Source organism: Xenopus tropicalis, chromosome 10 (genome assembly GCF_000004195.4).
Source record: "Xenopus tropicalis strain Nigerian chromosome 10, UCB_Xtro_10.0, whole genome shotgun sequence".
Classification (NCBI taxonomy): domain Eukaryota; kingdom Metazoa; phylum Chordata; class Amphibia; order Anura; family Pipidae; genus Xenopus; species Xenopus tropicalis.
In genome coordinates, this window is record NC_030686.2 from 30802652 (window position 1) to 30812888 (window position 10237).

General features: G+C 40.8%; 1 long non-coding RNA gene across 1 annotated transcript in view; it reads right to left on the bottom strand.

Moving 5' to 3' along the window:
* Positions 1 to 8305, bottom strand: part of LOC108644523 — an 81829-nt gene extending 73524 nt beyond the window's left edge. Inside the window, exon 1 of the long non-coding RNA XR_001923251.2 lies at positions 7935 to 8305. This is a non-coding gene — a long non-coding RNA (uncharacterized LOC108644523). The remainder of the gene's footprint in view (positions 1 to 7934) is intronic.
* Positions 8306 to 10237: the final 1932 nt, after the last annotated feature.

Below are 10237 nucleotides of genomic sequence, written 5' to 3' on the forward strand. Positions count from 1 at the left end.
AGTAATTATAATATAATGTACTGTTGCTCTTACTGGTAAAAGTTGTGTGCTTGCCTCAGAAACACTACTATAGTTTATATAAATAAGCTGCTGTGTAGCCATGGGGGCAGCCATTCCAGCTGGAAAAAAGGAGAAAAGGCACAGGTTACATAGCAGATTACAGATAAGATCTGTACAATACAATGGTGTTTTATATGTTATCTGCTAAATAACCTGTGCCTTTTCTCCTTTGAATGGCTGCCCCTACAGCTACACAGCAGCTTTGTTTATTAAACTATAGTAATGTTTCTAAAGAAAATACACCAGAGCAGGAGAACAGTATGTTACATTGTTATTACTTTCATACACTTTAATTTTTTCGTGTTACTGTCCCTTTAACAGCAGCCACCCACAAAGTAGCGCCAGTCACAACTAGCATGTATTGTGCCAATGTGGTAGCCAATTAGTGTCTGTTTTGGCAAATCAAGTTTTGTCAATTTTCTTTGTTGCTGTGTATAAAAGCCATACCTTTTAGGCATCTACTGTCAATAGCGCCATTAGTATCCGATTTGCTTGACACAAGCTGCTAATACAATCCTGGAATTACTGTCAGGTCAAGAATGCCCTTACACCTATGTGCACAACTGTGAGTAATTCAGAAGAGAAGGATGGTGCATTGGTGTTTGCTGCAAGATGCAAAGGATCTATAGCCCAACAGGGTAATACCCTAACATTCATGTTTTTACAAAGCAGAGGTACAACTTTGCTATCGGCTTATTTTCTTTCTTATACCCTAAAATTAAAAAAAAAAAAAAAAGCTCATGCCCAAAGATATTTTTTTAATAAACTGTATGACATTACCTAAAGTTTGTTCCCTCTCATATGAATTTGGAGGGCAGTAGGAATGGAGAGTAAATGGACACATGCATGGAAAGGACATAAAAACTCCTTGCAGACAGTGCCCTGGCTGGACTGCAGCTAGAACCCCAGTACTGCACGGAACCAGTGATAATTATTCTGCCATGGTGCCATCACAAAATGCCATCAACAGAGCGAAGCAACCATGATCTTTCCACAGTTACTGGCAGCCAGTCTATGTCAATGGACTCTCCTGCTGGAAACCAGCAGAACTTGCCCCTACCTGTGTGAATGTGAGGATTGGCACACTAGGGGGCACATTTACTAACCCACGAACGGGCCGAATGCGTCTGATTGCGTTTTTTTCGTAATGATCGGTAATTTTGCGATTTTTTCGGTGTCTTTACGATTTGTGCGTAAAAACGCGAGTTTTTCGGCGTCTTTACGTTTTTTGCGTAAAAACGCGAGTTTTTCGGTGTCGTTAAGATTTTTGCGTAAAAACGCGAGTTTTTCGTAGCGTTAAAACTTGCGCAAAACGTCGCGCCTTTTAAGTTTTAACGCTACGAAAAAGGCGCGACTTTGTGCGCAAGTGTTAACGCTACGAAAAAATTGCGACTTTGAGCAACTTTCGTAAAGACGCCGAAAAACTCTCATTTTTACGCACAAATCGTAAAGACGCCGAAAAAATCGCAAAAAATACGAAAAAGTCGCAAAATGTTCGTTTCCAATCGGAATTTTTCCAATTCGGATTCGAAATCGTGTCTTAGTAAATCAGCCCCTAGGTAATTGTATTTACTCTGTTAGACTCTCCCAGCGAGCACCCAGCAGATGCCAATGACATCACGTCTTGGGTAGAAACACAAATGCCTCAAATCATGACAAAGAAAGGTCTCAATGGATAAGTCTTTCTGTGCCCTAATTTATATAATTAACCCCCCCTGATAATCTAAAGAAAGAAAGCCTGGAATCCCAGATCAGTATTTATCTACTGTAAGATCACACAGTAGCCAACACAGCTCACTAAAGAAAAACATGGTGCAAGGAAGATATATAGAAAAAAAGTTCTATTTCCATTAATGCTTTTCATTACTATAATATGACCTGTGCCTGGCAAGGCTCAAGCGGCACCATGGTTAAAAAGGAACAAGTGCACAGCACACTACAAATGGCAAAGCCTGATCAAAATGAGTTTAAAGGAACAAGGGGTCCATGTGCCATGCAGGTCTACTTATAAGCACTGGCCAAAGACACTGACATTAACATTCAGTGCCCCAATGGACACTATAATGGATCAGAAAGAGGTGACTGTTAGACAAGCAATAAAGTACTCAGAAATAGGCTGCACACATTGGTACATGAGAATTAAGTGCACAACAGTGGCTTGCAGTCGGACTTCACTCCTATCGCATGCTATGCCAGTGCCCGAGGCTGCCACATTCCAGTGAGGGATCATTGCTTTGCAACCACCAGATTTGTGTTTCTGGGCCTGAGAGCTGTGGTTACGCCAAACTCAGTTGGTTAGGACTATTACGTTTACACAAGGGAATACAAAAAACATAGCAACTCCAAGTTAAAACCAGTTTAGGTTGCGATGGTCTCAACATGCGAGTGGTACTGCTAAAGTTCTATTCTCTACAGAGACTGTCCATCAATAACAGTAGCAGCCAGCAGTATTTTTCCTATCACATTTACACACTATGGTCAATTTTATCATTGGTAAATTAACCTTTCAGTATGTTTGAGTGTGGGAAAAACAATCAAGACCATAAGAGAACATGAAAACAGTATCCTAAATTTGGGTCCCTGGTGCAGGAAGGGAACAATGGCAACCACTGTGCTACAGTGCCAAAAATTCTTGATGGTAAATTGGTCAAAATAGTGAACATTAACCCATATAGGAGGCACAAATGCCTTATAACTACAGTGTTATCCCATGGTGGCACCCTCCTGGTCTCTCACTCTCCTTCATCTACACTTGTTTGATCCCATCAACTACGACAAACCTCTCACAAGCTGGGTCTTAGATCATCCTTCCCTCTTAGCTACCCAATCAACCAGCTCTTTCCCTTTCCATTTCTCCCTCTGTATGTGGTTCTCAGGGCAGAGAGACACAGACAGGCCACTCTTTCACTATGCAGCTTGGCAGGTCTAGACAGGCTGCAGAGCATCAAACAACAAACAGGAGGATGCCTACAGGACTCTCCTAGGCCTGACAGAAAGACTTTTGTGCCAGCCCAGACAAGAGAATCCCTTTTCAGTCCCTACATACCTACACAGTATACTGTGTGAATAGATCTACTGATCAAATGAAATATTCTAACAATAAATATGGAACGTTTTATAGGAGATTGGTCCTCCCATCTGTGTGAATCCCAAGTGGCTTCAAAAGAGTTAATTGGAGAAAATCTTTAGCCAGGGAGATCAGCACACAGATGAGGGCTGAACAGAGCAATAGACACTGTAGTACACACTGCCGACTTGTTCTGGACTCTGGGTAAATGCCATGTCACATATGAAAGAGCCATAGACACACAGGAGCAGCTAAGGTCCTGGGGAAATTCCTGTGACGCAGGCCAAAAAATACAGGTTGTGATAGCCTAGGAGATAAAATCAACAGAGTCCTGTTCTCTGGTGCATGAATGGAAGTCCCATTGTTCATGTTGCTTATGTCTGGGGCTCAGCTTGGAACATTAAAAAGTTCCCCATATGGGGTACAATTCAGCCTCTCTGACAGGATTGGTTCCCATGTACAAAACTAAAACCAATGCCTCTGAGGTTTTTAAAATATGAATTACTCCCCTCTGCTTTACTAGGGGCCTATTGGTTGTTGTGTAAAAATATGGACCAGGTTAGACTCATTCCTAAATCCAGTACTTTTACTTATTTATACAATCTGCTCTAGTTTCTTATCCCTCTCCCCAACAGCCATTGGCTCTCAATCTCTGACTGCAGAACTTGTTGGCTCTCATAAAACTGTTATTTGTCTATTTATTTGGAAAAATGTAATTACTGATATCTATTTCCACAAGTGTGGAAATACATCAGTCTTGCTGATTTGGTCCACCACATTGGTGGCAAGATCATCTCATTTAGAACAGTCTCAAATCTGTCAAACAGAATTAACCTCAAGAGCTTACTCTCTACACTCTCCATGTATAAGAAATAAGTTGGTTTGTCCTTCAAGTAACCCCTCAATACTGCAAAAGGAATCTGAAATATGTAAATATTTATGCTCAAGGCCATTTCCTCGCTATGAAACTCTACACTCTGTAAGTACAGGAGAACCTACCAGGCCTTCTTGAATCACAAGGCTTTTATTTAGACATAAAGAAGAGAGCAGCATTTCTTACTCCCTGTATGGCCTGAAAGTCCAAGGTTATATAATGCACTGAAGGTCTGTTCACTTCTTTGTTTCTAATTAAGTCTAACCCCTTTATATTGGAAATGGGATTTATTAGCAATCTAGCCCAACTACTCTTTTGGTTATCAGAGGCACATTACAAGGCCTTTCTGGATTATACATTTGGTAATTACAAGGCCTTTCTGGATTATACATTTGGTATAATTGGCACATTATGGCAAACACTGTAGTCAGGTAGAAACAATGATGGTAAAAGTGCCCTTATTCACCTGACATTACTTTCTATAGAGATTATGAAAAATACTCTGCGTAAGGCAAACCTGGCCTAGACAGGCACACCACCATTTATTGAGATAGTGCCATTAGCTTTAGGTGTTCAAAAGATACAAAGCTGCCCAACAGGAGACTGGTGGACATAATGTAGCACTTTGTTCTGGAATAAAAGTGTATCCTCTATACCTCTGTCTAAGAGTTATTTAATCTTGTCTCCCAACATAACTTCCATTGGTAGCTAATTATATAAATCACCCAACTACACTGCACAATAATGAATTCCCTTCCCTGAATAACATAACATATATATATATATTCTATTATCTATCCCTGAGCGGTGGCCTTCTGGATGTGAAGTGCCTTTTTCAAACTATAACAATGGACCATTGGGAATAGGCTGTGCTTTGGGGCTCCTTTATCCATCAGAACAATACAGACACAGGAAAGGCTGAGTGTGATTTATGGGGAAAATGCCAGATTTCGGAAAGGATGGTCCTCTGTCTGTCTGCTTATAAAGGTGGAGAAGGGCAAATATGAAAGGAATGGGCTTTGCAAGCCTTTTTCACTGTTGGTGAATGATCATTTTTGGAAGGGAACCTTTTCACACAATAAACAAAGGTCATTGTCTCTCCTTTAACAAACATCTGTTCCTTGTACTCAAGCCTGGATTCTCCATTGTGACTCCCAGACAGATGTAGGGGCATAACCTCTGGGTCATCCTTGCTGGACCCTATAACATGATGCTGTTGATATATCAGATTCCACACTAGCAGATAACTGGGGGGGGTGCAGTTCATGGTGGAACTTATGTTTATGACATGTTGGCTAAAAATGACAGCCAGTCATTACATGTGTAAACCTCGAATGTGTTAAAACTTCTAGACAGCAGATCTATTCTTCTAAGCATGGGGGATTGACACTCATGACAGTCATTAATATCATTAAAGGGTAACTAAGGATCAGAGCCACTTTAACTTACTCTTTGTGTCCCCTAGTATGGCCTCTAAGTGGGTATCATTAGGGTATCCATTCCGGAACCATACCCATAGACCAGCAGTAGCATCAGCTATATTAAAAAGTCTTTCATGACATTCGCCCAATTAGCTGGTTACTGTACTTACTTGCTATTCTCATTTGTTTGAATGTTAATATGAGTGATGAATAGGGGAGGGCTTGACCAGAATGAAAAGTGATCACTAATTTTAATAAAAAAAACTTTGCCTTTCATTGTGCTCTCTGGTTGACAAAAAACACAATTATAAATCCACACAGACCAACCACCCTAAGCAAAATATTAGGCGGGTATTTTTTGTTCTTTCAAGCCATGCCAGTGATTTCTCCAGTCACAAAAATACATTCTTTTAACTGTTACAGCACAGAAACTATGTAATAAAAAGGGAAATAAAAAATATGCAGTTGGTAAAAAAAAGTTTTTATGGTGCAAAAACATGCATTTGCTCACGTGAGTCATACGGCAGGTACTAGCTGAGCAATGAGATACTGTCAAGACTAGTCAGTAAGTTATATGATAAAAACCTTTATACCAAGTCTGAAAAAGCTACATTAGTAGCAACAATTCTAATCCAAACAACAAAACTGGATTTTTTTATACACTCAGTTGCCCATTTCATATAGGAATAACTGAGCAGGTTCCTAGTATTTTGCCACATTCTTACAGCTGGGTACAGTGGGTTTAGGTTTACAAACAGAGCCCCAGGGGAAAGGAAACAAGCGCCAAACCATGGAATGTGGAAGAAAACAGTGCTACATCCGCAGCGCAAGTTACTTACAAATTAGAATATTCCACTTCAAAGGTCTGTGGCATCAAGCAGCTGTTTTTACACAGCCTCGGAATCAGGTTTCATAGGTTTCTCCCTTTTGCTATGAAATACATTTTTGGCTAACAGTGAGCCAATCAAACTATCACACACAGAACAGAGAGATTGTGGGGAAATGTGATTGGCTGCAAAGTATGGGACCCTGAGCAGGTGTCTAGTGCAGAACTCCGAGAGAAACGAGTGTCTGGGATACAAAGTAATTCTACGGCTGAACTACTTGCACTATGACACAAATATTTACCATATAGTACACAGCTTGAAGAAACAAATGGTGTCCTTTAAAGAAATATAAACCCAAACATCAACATTTTGCCTAATAGAGTAATTATATATTTTTTATATAGCAAATTTTTATTTCAGTGGTTTACACTGCCTGTAAACTAAAACTTTATGTAACATGAATGATCAGCACAACTACATGTACATAAGGCAAGTATAAATAGGGTATAGTAGCTAGAATTTCCAGTCTGATTAATATTTTATATTGTACAAATAAGAGTTCATTATAAGAAATCTGCAGGTACCCAACTATTTATTAATTCCATCAGTCAGAGTAAAGGGCTGAAGTGCAACACCTGGCACACTCAGAGGTCGGCCATAGCCTACGCAAAAAAGGAGCTGCGAGGGTAATAGATCAGGTATGTGAATATCACACAGAATACCGGGGAGTGTAGCTCAGATAAGGAGTTACCTGTTGCAGACAGGATACAACCAAGTGACTACGACAGGATATATAATAGTGCAGCTAAACAAGATGTTTTGTATGAATTTGTGTCTAATAACACTGCAAATATGCCTACATAGCTCTTACTAACCCATGTGTACTTGTCCCCAACTAACTACCTATCTCACCCACAAGCTCTTCCTATCTCTACTTACCTCCGCCTATCTAACCTGGGTGTTTGCCTATTCATACCAACCTATGTATATTTGATCCTGTCCACATCATACTTACCTACTCAATGTACACTTATCTCCCCTATAGGTAGGTATTAAAAAGATTGAAGTGATATATAAAGATGATATAAAGAGGTAGGTATAAAAAGATTGAAGTCATATATATAGATGATATAAAGAGGTAGGTACAAACAGATTGAAGTGATATATAAAGATAAAAAGTTTGAAGGCATATATAAAGATAAAAAGATTGAAGTGATATATAAAGATGATATAAAGAGGTAGGTATAAAAAGATTGAAGTCATATATAAAGATAAAAAGTTTGAAGGCATATATAAAGATAAAAAGATTGAACTCATATATAAAGATGATATAAAGAGGTAGGTACAAAAAGATTGAAGTCATATATAAAGATAAAAAGACTGAAGGCATATACAGAAAGATTCAGGGTACCTTACCATATATAGGTTATATATATATATATATATATACGCACCTTCAATCTTTTTATACCTACCTCATTTGCTCCTTCCTACCCCATAGGTACATAACTACCTTACTTGTATCCTTATACCTACTTACTCATTACCTCCTCATCTACACAAACATACACACTAGTTAAGCACCCACCTTGCCCTACTTTCAATGCTTGATGGGTGATTCTCCCTAGCCCTGCCAAGCCTATGAGTGCCTTATTACCCCCTGAGTTAAGACAATGAGTACCTACCTCTATGTTCCAGTAGAGGCTAAAACACACAATCCACAAGTAGAGCACATATTTATATCCATTATCCCATGTGCAAATAAAGAGAGCAAGGCTAAATCCAATACATAGCGCATCCAAAACGTAAATCCGACATAAGGGTATTTGACATATAGGAGATTTCCAGCTCTGCTAATCCACTGCTTTCTGTAGCCATAAATAGCATATTCCTCCATAATGTGTGCCATAAATTGTAGGTATCCATAGCGCCGACAGAGTTGCAGCATCTCCTTCCTACCCAGCAGGAGTGTCTGTGCCAAACAGCCATAGCATCCCGTACCGACCCGACGTCCTGCAGCTCCCAAGTCCCGGCTCTCACTGCTCATTGCAGCTCCGCTCACTTCACAGAAGAGTGAGCCGCTCCAGACACGCCCCCTTGCGTAAGGGACCGTAGTACAACTACCATAGTCTGTGCGAAAGAAAAGACTCACTAGCAGCAAATAGAGCTCTATTGAATTACCGCTGTAGCCTGATCCCTAAATGTTTTTTTTTCTTCCTCAGCGATGCAGAGACCTGTAAGGCAACTTGTAAGTGAATGTGTCCGTAGTAACAGCGCTTTTCCTCATCACTATACGAAACTGTCTTGTTTCTTAAATGAATTGTGCTTCCTAGAGGGAATCATACAGTTAGAGCAAAGCGCTTGCAGTCTGATAGTCTAGTCTCTATTTTATAGGCCATGCAAGACAGATGCTTCTGATATTCACATATTTGAAAGAAGTGGGTATATTATTTATTGTAACATCCAGGATTCAGTAAAATAAATTACAGGACAATGAAACCCAAATTTACAGGAGCCACAAACTGCAGCTTCCCACAGGTTACAAGGTGTTGCGAAAAGCTGCTCCTGGGGTATATTTATCATGCTGAGTGGGGTGAAGCATTATTGGTGATGTTGCCCAGGGCAACCAATCAGCAATTAGAGTTTAACCAAAGCAAAGCATCTGATTGGCTGCTATGACCAACGTCTTACTGCACTTTTTACACAGCATGATAAATATCCCTCTAAGAGACAAGAGTCTGTTTTTTAATATTAAAGTTCTCACTGCTGTAGTAATGTGGCCCCTCCTCATGTCTGCAGGGGTGCAAAAAGGTATGGGTGGGGAGGCAGCATCACATAGGTCACCTCAGGGTGGCAGTGAGGGCAGAGTCCTGCTAGTGGGGTCAATGTGGGGAAGTTTCTATTGCAGCACACACCTCCATCTTATCTTTCCAGCCAGGGCCAGAACTAGGGGTAGGCAGAAGAGGCAGCTGCTTAGGGCACAACGTTTGGGGGGGGCGCCAGATAGGAGCCTCTCCTGCCTACCCCTAGTCCGCGCTCCTTTGTCACTGCCCCCGTCGCTTGTCATTAACGGTGGGGGGCAATGACCCATCGCACTGCGAAAAGCACATGCGAGGGGGTGGGAAAGGTGCCGGGGCGAGGTGGCCAACCGGGTTGCTTAGGGAGCCCGGTCGGCTTGGCCCGCCCATTTCCAGCAGTCCCTAAGATAGACTTAAGGGCTCATGTTCGTCCACACACTTTCCCCACACTCAGCTGTACGTAAAACCACTTTCAGCAAATTTACTTGCATCAAAACACCTTCCCTGCAATAGTTGTGCTCAGTGCTACTCAGTCCAGCCTGCATGCCATTTTGAATTGAGTGCGCCTGTGCCAGTTGACGCAGAGAAACCCTGGAGCTATTACAACCTCTTGACCAGGAAGTGTCTCCAGGGCTCCCACAGCACCCTATGTCACTAGGCGCAGTTCAATTGTGCCAAAAGAATAGGGCGCATATGTCACTCACATGTCAACACATACTGCAGATGTGGTTCTCACTCCAAAGGTAAATCAAACCTACACAATCGCTATGTGATCAAGTCAGCTGCTTTTATTGGCCCATGTATGTGTATGTGTATGACTACCTTTAGGGTCAAATACTTTTAGAACTTTAGTTGTTGCAACAATGGCCAGCTTGCATTACTGCTCTCTTTCTCTTAAGGAAGCTGGTTTATGATTAGATGACAGTCAGTTCCATGTACTATGTACAGCGGTCTGCCATTATATTTAACACACTAAACCTTTGTCAGGTCAATAAAAGGAATGATGAAACTGAAGCAGCCCCTACACAATAGTAGTTTAGAAAACAAAATTGCATGATGTATGATGCAGTGGGTGCTGTGCTTAGCTTTCTTTTATGCCTTCATTCTTAATGTTATTCAGACTCATACAAAATATCATATTATTGGTTGAATTAGCAAATGGTTAAAGATAATGGCACATTGGGAGATTT